Source organism: Pinus tabuliformis, chromosome Q, assembly GCF_031772625.1.
Source record: "Pinus tabuliformis cultivar Carrire ecotype Pingquan chromosome Q, CPIR1, whole genome shotgun sequence".
In the NCBI taxonomy this organism is placed as follows: Eukaryota; Viridiplantae; Streptophyta; class Pinopsida; order Pinales; family Pinaceae; genus Pinus; species Pinus tabuliformis.
In genome coordinates this window covers 145,971,018-145,979,865 of record NC_142296.1, presented here as the reverse complement: position 1 = coordinate 145,979,865, position 8,848 = coordinate 145,971,018, and positions in this window count along the sequence as shown.

Genomic DNA, 8,848 nt, shown 5'->3' with positions numbered 1-8,848 from the left:
CTGTACTGGACACTATGGAAAGAGCGCAACCATAGAATCTTCAACAACTCATACAGATCCATAGATGATCTTTGGCTCATCCTCAAACAAAACATACAGGAAACCCTGGCCATAAGAGTTTGGAATGACACGGACATGCCTGAAATCCAGCAAGAACGCAGTATTCTGAAAGAATGGAATCTTGACCTTAAGTCCTTAGTCAAGGTTATCACCAAACCATCCATCAGATCCGCCTCTCCATCCTCTTGGTCCCCACCTGCATTCAACTCATACAAGCTGAACTTCGACGGAGCTGCCAAAGGCAACCCTGGCCCTGCAGGCTTTGGCGGAGTCATTAGACGACATACAGGAGAAGCGATACACTTATATTTTGGCACAATAGGCAAAAATACCAACAACGCGGCAGAGCTGGAAGGACTATGGAAAGGAATCTGTCTAGCTGAACAGCATCACTTCTCCCCACTTGAAGTTGAAGGTGACTCTCTTATACTCATAGAGGCGGCTAAAAGAATACAGGCTGGAGCCAAAGCAGTCAAGATTGCAAAAAGTTGGAGGCTGCTAAGCCGTCTGGAATCCCTGGAGGAAAAGCTCCACACTCCCCACAATATAACCTTCCATCATGTAAGGAGAACAGCGAACCAGGTAGCAGATCGGCTGGCAAATCAAGGCGTGTCACAGTCGACACCTCACTTCTCAGGCTCACTGGATATGGTTGAAGATGCTCAACTCAAAAAGGATTGCATCTCTTTGGTGCAAAAAGACCTCCCTCACCCGGATGCGGGTGTTTATGATGCGTGAGAGGCAGGTGGCTCGTCACATGGGCAGGTGTCAGCCCGGACGAGCCACGACATACCAGTACGCAGGTGTAATAACTCTGCCGGAAGGTGAAGCAATCGGGATGTTAAGTCTGGTTCAGGCGCCATTTTTCGCGGAGGGTGAAGTCATTGGAATGTCAAGTCTGGTCCAGGCGCCATTCAATGCGCAGCAGCAGACGAGGAGAATGGAACTCGTTAAGTTTGAACCCCAAGCCGCTTTCCCGCATTCTTTCAAGCGGACCGAGCAGGTGCTGGCAGAGACAGAACATTCTCTGGCCCAGTGCAAGATTTCTCAGGGGAATTCTGCAACGGGAGGCAATTGTCGGATGCCAAGAGAGAGGCTCAGGATGAGCAGTCGTAGAGGAGGTTCTAGGGGCCGTTCTACCACTCAGAGGCCTGACATTTAGCCTTCCTCCTCAGTGGAAATCACCTTCGAGCAGAACAGATTTCCGAGCAGGCTTGCCGGATGCAGCAATGTAAGAGGCATAGGTGAAATTCTGGAATGCGGTCATGTGGAGCACCCGGCTATTTGATATCGGATCCCCTGCACGCTGGAGAACAATACCCTCATCGTCTCAGTCACCGTGGAGCACTGCAGCAATCTTAGGGGGCAACTGGAAGACCTGACGGTGCCAAGGGTCGACATGCAAGTTCCCAGAGTTGACATGAGGCGACCAACTCAAGCTGATGATGCTGGCCCCAGTGAGCCGGTTCAGAGGTTGCTGCGCTCGGACACGGAGGATTCAAAGAAGCTTAAAGGTCCAGTGACGGACGAGCCTCACACAACTGATGAAGATTAACTCAGAAGCTGCTCTGTATTCGCGGCCAGGAACGCAACTCTCTGTCCAACTCTTTCTGCTCACTTTGTCTGTCTGTTACTGGGTTTATGTCCACCGTGACGGTTTATATGTCCACAGTGTCAGTTTACGTGTCATCCATGTTAGCTTATGCGTCCACCGTGTCATTTTATGTGTCCACCGTGTCGGCTCATATGTCTACTGTGTCAATTTAGATGTTGGTTATGTCGGAAGGAAGAAAAACTGGTCTCTTTTTGCGCCAGTGTTGCTCTGAATGGTCAATCATGGGGAAAATCTCTCTGGAGATGCAGGGCCATGGCCCTGATGTAAATTTTTGCTGTAATTTTGGTTTTTTTGTAATATAAATAGCTTAGCTTTATGGAGAAAAAAAAATATTTAGTCTCGAAAGTTTGAAAAATAAACTTTACAACACCCCTATCCAATAAAAGAAATTAATTAACCGATCTGCGGTTAGTTAATAATTGACCCCGCTAATGAAATCACCCTCGATGCCCTAATCACACCATAATCACTGATTAACTTATTCTCTCCACTTTTAAAACTCCACCAAGCCCCTTCATTAAACCTCATGACAAAATCCTGCCACGATGATCGTGCGATCTTCCCCCTTTTGATTCGACAGTTGACGATCATATCCGGTGGCCTTCGAAGGTCAAACTTTACCCACCCGATATGGGTGGTTTCACTTTTGGCTTCGCCACTACGTGGTGCTCGATGAATGGCATTGGGTGGCCTCTCCCCAAAACCACTCTAGCCGAAAAGCGATGCGGTAAAACCCACTTACCACCTCTTGCTAGATTACAAAAATGTCCTGTCTCCCGCTAAAATCGAACTATACCTGTCCCCCATATACCCGCCAAATATTTGACTTTACCAATAAAACTAAAAAAACTCATTGTTTTTTTGTTTTATCATGAAAAAGATGCTCAGACCTCCATGCCAGCTACAGAGTATGTGCAACTGTAAACGTATGTCCAACCACCAACCTGCTAAAGCTGCTGAAACTTCCAGTCCACCGTTTAGTCACCTACACCTCCTGCAACTATGCACAGTCATCCATCGACCCATTCAGGGCCAAAACAAGGTATTTATTCGAATTTGCGAAGAAAACCTATCTCTTTCCCAAAAATGTTACTCAATTTCTTTAAGTTGTCAAGTAATTAAGTAAACGAATTTCCCAGCAACCCCAAAACTACTCTGAATTGAACCAAATTGCCCCCAATTTAACCAAAAATCCTTTTCCCCCCATTCTTGAATCCACAAGAACCAAGAATGGCTGCTCCAATGGCAATGAATGTCTAACCAATTACCACTCCCCACATGGATTTAGACCATCTCCCTTTGGCAGACAAAGATTTTCAAATAAATGACACTACTGTTGAGGAATCCCCATTGAAGTTGTATTGCAGGTACAGATACCAGTATTTAAGCCAAGTCGACAAGATAGGTCTTTGGGAATCAAATTTTCCCAAGTACCAATTCTGTAGAGTCTGTATCTTTCCTAAAATTGTCCACTATTGCCATATGAACTATAGTCCTAGCTTAAGAGCAGTGATGTCCCCTGACCACACTGTAATCTTCACCATCACTGTTGAATCCATCAATGAGATGTTTCAGTTGCAACCAGGGAAAAACCTGACCCCCATTTCTATTGGAGACCTTCTAGACAGATTCCATAGAATTACCCCTCCCAGACTTGCTCAATTATTCCAAACCTTCATTCTGGAAGAGAAAAACATATCAGAGGACCCTCCCCCATACATGTGGACCATTTTTTCCAAAATTGGCCAATACATTATCTCTATGATATCTAGTGTTTTAGGCTACACTACTAGTGAGTATATTGATGAAATAATTATTGCCTTCGTGTCCATTTTCACTCCTGGACAACCCCCTACCATTAAGTTTGATTATGCCACATTCATTGTAGATAAAATTCATGATCAATTCATGAGAATTGACAATGAAAGAGTATTTAAGTACTCATCAGTTTTGTATCACCTTTTCCTACCCTATTAGGCGAGCAAATTCCCATTCACTCTACAAAATCTTGATACCAAAGGAAACCCTAGATCTGTAGTCTTCTTGACCCCATTGCATCCAGTGGCAACCATGCTATTAGGAAGTCCCCCCCAAGGATCAATGAAGATATCAGGAGAGTCCTACAACTTTCTAAACAATGAAAAGTGGGAGATTGGTACTTGTACCAAAATCATGCTAAAATCAGAATATATGGCTGTGAGCTAGCACCCTAAAAAATACTAGGATACCTCCCAATGAGGTTATTTGCCCTGGAGTACTACAGGCAAATAATCAGATCAGATGAGATACATTTTGTAAAGGCCAAGAAAAATGCCCAACTCAGAATAAAAGACTAGCTAGGCCCCTTTGTATCCAATAGTAGAGAAGCTGGAAAGGAAGCAGATCAAAACCTCAAAAGGCTTAGACTGAAACAAAGAACCATATGGAGATATGACCCCTTTGACTTCATCTACAACAAAAGACAGAAGAACAAATTGTCTCCCTACATGCACCGTAGAATTCCTGAAATAGAGCAATATGCAAACCAATTGGAATGGGTGGAAAATAATCTAATAGACAAAGATAGCATAGAATTTGTTGTTAACAATGTATTGATTGATCTAGAGAGGAGGCTTGATGAATATTATTTTATAGAAGTACCAGGAGAATCCCAAGCCCAAAGAGAAACATAGGAACACAGTTAGCAACAAGTAGAAGAAGAACCTCAGGAGCAAGAAGAGTCAGAGAAACCATATGTATCAGAAGAGTTGACTCAAACCAGACAACCAGAACCCACTATGAGTACTCCTCCTGTTGTGCAGACTCCTCTAAATGAGGAGAAGAATCCCAAAAAAGATGGGGAGGACGCCTCTCCTTCTGGAAGACCAGTGGCACAAACCTATGTTAAGAGATTTGGGACCACAAGTACAGAAAGAGCAGAGAGCAGAGAGGCTACTCCCTCTGGAGGAACACAAGAACTTTCCACCACACCTACTCAAATGCTAGCAAGACAACAAAGTGTGGAAGCATCCTCTTTCAGGGCTCCAGCTGGCCAAGACTAGGACATTAGAGAAAAATACAAAGAGATAAAGGCTATAAATGAAAGGATGAAGGCTCAGAGCTATGCATAGTACCTTAAAATGGCTCCCACTAATCAAACAAGGCTTATGTTAGCCTTTGATGTAAAAGAAGGTAAAATGCAAATGACTTTCCTGAAGCCTACCACACAGCAACCCAGATCAATAGCTGATTACTTGAAGACTGATTTTGAAGTTCTGACAAAGGATATACATCCTATCAACCAGATAGGATTACATAAACAGATTGGAGAGATCGTCTATTCTACATTGACTAGCAAGGCCATTATAGCACATCAACTGCAAATTTGATAAATAATATATCAGTATAATTCCAACTACACAAGGCCTCTTCACATGCCAAGGATACCAGGATAATGTCCTTAGAGGACTTAATTATAGAGTTGGGACATGATCCCAAAGATGTCAAAGCTACAGAAAGGCTTATAAAAAAGAAAAATGATGACATTTCTGCCTTGAAGAAATAGCTCAAAATTCCTCGTTTGCATCATCCACAGACAACTGAAGTACTAGAAACCCAGAAGGAACAAGAGCAGCTTATGGATTGGTCCTTAAGCTAAATGATCAATTGAAAGAGACAGAGAAAGAGCTGGACAATCTGATTCAATCTAAATAGAGTGAGTTGGCCACCACTCCATAGACTATCATTTCTATAGTCTCTACAAAAGTTCCCTCTACATTGGCAGCTTCCTTAGCACCAACAGTTCCACCTACTACAACATTGCCAATCATAGCATAGTCCACTAGTGCAAGGGCATCTATAGAGAAGACAACAGAATTAGTAAAAGCCATGGAAGAAATGACTATCCAGGCTACAAAGCTTAAAAGACTTAAAGAAAAAGTGTTAAGCTTAGAAAATTACTACAAGCTTGCACAAAAATAACTAAAAGAAGAAGCAAAAAAGAATCAAAGGATGGGTGAAAGGATAAAGTTCCTTGAAAAAGATTTGACATGACAACAACCACTAGGAAAAATAAAGGAAATTCTCTACGCCAAGATCATTGAATCTTTCAATGATGTTTGGCCATCAATTCAAGTGATTTTTGAGTAGACTGAACTGGAGAAACTAGCCACCGAAGCAATTCAAAAGACTAAGGAAGACCTGGGAGACTAGCCTAAAGAGGCCAACCAACTTATTTCTTTCTTGAACAACAAGAACAAGTATCAGCTGGATGAACTTGGTGTATAAGACAGAACCGAAACCATCATAGAAATAAAAAAGGTCCTAACCAAGAGAAACCTTGTTCTCAATTTTGAGAAAGAATGCCAGAACATGCAAGCTGAAATTGACAGGTTCATGACAAAGTTTGGAATTTTGAGGGAAAAATTCCTTCCTAGTCCTATGGTCATCCATGAAAAACTTATGACCCAATAGGACTATGTTGATAGACTAAACAAGTTGGCTAAAGATCAAGCTATCATTTCAGGGGTTAAAGATTTGCCCATAGGAAAGGCATTTTATGACAATTTGGAAAATTATTCTTCCTAGAGCATGAGGCAAAGCACCTGTTTGTTGAAAAAACAAATTTTGCCAAATATACCGAAGCAGATGAGACATACCAAAAGATGTTAAAGGTAAAATTACCTGAAGATGAATGGTGGGTAAAATTAACAGATTTACTATAAAGTTACTGCAGTAAATCCATATGGAATCCAGGTAAAACAGGTGAAGTAGGGTCAAAGTGTAGCAGGTAAAGAGTATCAATAGGTTGAAGAAAAAATTTATTCCAGCACACAGATATCAGTCAACTGAAAGAGCCAAATTTGAACTACAACAACCAGCACAATCTTAATAAAAGGGACAACAAGAAAGCAATTTTCCATCTGTCTCTATCTTCATGCTTGAAGATATTTTTAATTTCCTAGAATAATTCTCAAACTGTTATGAGATATTTTGTAATATTATTTGTATAAATACTTCACATTTTGAAGTAGTTAGGGTGGATTCAAAGACATTTCTGTAGACATTTCTTATCAAGTTAAGGAGCTATTGTAATCAAGATTGGATTGGCTTGCTAGATCATGGAATAAAGTTAAAGACATTTCACAGGATTCTTGTGCACAGTGGAAATCAAATAAGTATTATCTCTCATGTTTATTATTGTTTTCTCTTCATGTTTATAAATATTCACATGTGTCTCTATGAAATCTGAATGATAAACAGTGAATGATACTTCAGAATTAGCTTTAATGCTCTTTGTCTTGATTGTTTACTTTCTCAATGTTTTATGCTAAACTATCTTAGTCCAAGAATTCTTAATTGCTCCCTTACTTCCGTAGTTTTCCCCCTTAGGTCCATAGTAAATGATTCTTATTTTCCCTTTGCTATTGATCTCCTTCAGTTCTTCATCTTGATCCCAGTTTAAGGATTCTTCATTGCCTTTTCACCCTGGTTAGGACTACCTCACCCATTTAAAACTGTAGATTTTCCTTTTGCTTTTCTAGCCTGCCCTGTGAACTCTTCCTTTAGTGATTGATCTGATCCATTTAAGCCACCCTTTGATTGACTCCATAGCCCAGTGGCTTTAAGGCCTTGTTCTATCCATCTGTTCCCAGAATTCCACCACCCAACCAAAATAAAAACATTATGAGCACTAAGAACTAGCCTAAAATCCCACCAAAACAAGGTTAAATTATAAAGAAAGAGCCCTCTCTGGACTTAGGTTGGCTAGAACCCAAGTCTAAAAGATTAGGTTTGTGGTTACCTCAGATTATTCCTTATTTTTATAACTTTTAGGGAAGAATTTTGAGCAATAACATAGTGGCAACCATACTAGGGATTCGAACCCTCAGTCTTAATAAACCTTTGAGAAATTTCAAATTTTTATTTCAAGCCTCTTAAAGGGTTTCTTAGAAGTTATTTCTAAAATTTCGTAAAAAAAGAAAATAATTAGAAAAAGCTTGAAATCTGGCTTCAAGGAGAACTCATTATACTAGGGCCAATCCTGATTTGAATCCTCCCCCTATATTTAAAAATCCCAACCTTATTTCGAGAATAACCAGAAGACAAGAAAGTTAAGTAAGCCCAAGACCTTTGATCAAAGTAGATTCATGTCGTGATGAGTGGCTCTCTTTGGAAGATCTCCCTTTTGACGAGTCATTTGACCTCTCCCTATTCAGAACCAAGTCTGAAAGTGCACTTGATGACCTAGTTCTAGATCCAGAATTCATTAAAGAGCTTGAGGTCCAAAAGGTAAACCAGTCAATTGATCAGTACCTTCTAAATTTCCCTCTGTCATCCCTCACTACTGATAAGATCCCTGGACTTTCTAAAACTGCTTCAACTTCCTTTAGTTCACCATTATTCCCTCACATCTCTGAAGTTCATTCTACCCCTCCATTCATACCTTCACTTCCCCTTCAACCTATCACTACCCATAAACCACCCAGTACCCCCAATTCCTCATCAACCACTAAAACACCCCCTGTTACCCCAACTCCAGTTCTCAGTCCTGCCCAACTTAGAGCCATGGAAAAACAGATATGCCCCTCTTGTGTTACCTGCCCCATTAGGTGCCATGCCACAAGATTACCAGAGTAAAATCATCCTATTTGATGGCACTAGATCCTACACAGCAACACATAAGAAAAATGACAGATCATTTCGAATTGCATGAAATTGACATTGGAGATGTCCAAATGAGAATTTTTGCCCAAACTCTAGCTGGAGAAGTGAGAACATGGTTTAGATATCTGCCTAACAATAGTATAGATAGTTTAGAAGTTTTTTACCAACAATTTTTAAATAGATGGGAAAAGAAAAATAACCCTCTTCAAATCCTTTCTGAATATGAAAACATCAAGAGGGGACCAAACGAAACAGTTCAAGACTATTGTACTAGATTTAACAGTGTGTAAAATGCAATACCAACTGACCTTAGACCCCCACCTAGCTTAGCTCTGATAAAGTTTCCAGATGGGTTTGACACTGATATGGCTTTTCAACTTAGAGAGAGGAACCCCCCAATGCTAGAAGATATGCAGAGTGCAACAGTTAGTGTAGAAGCTAATCTACTGGCAAAAGGAGCTAGGGTTAGGAACGAGAGGAGAGCACCCTTGAAAGATGAAACCTCACCCTTTGACCTTAAAATGGATG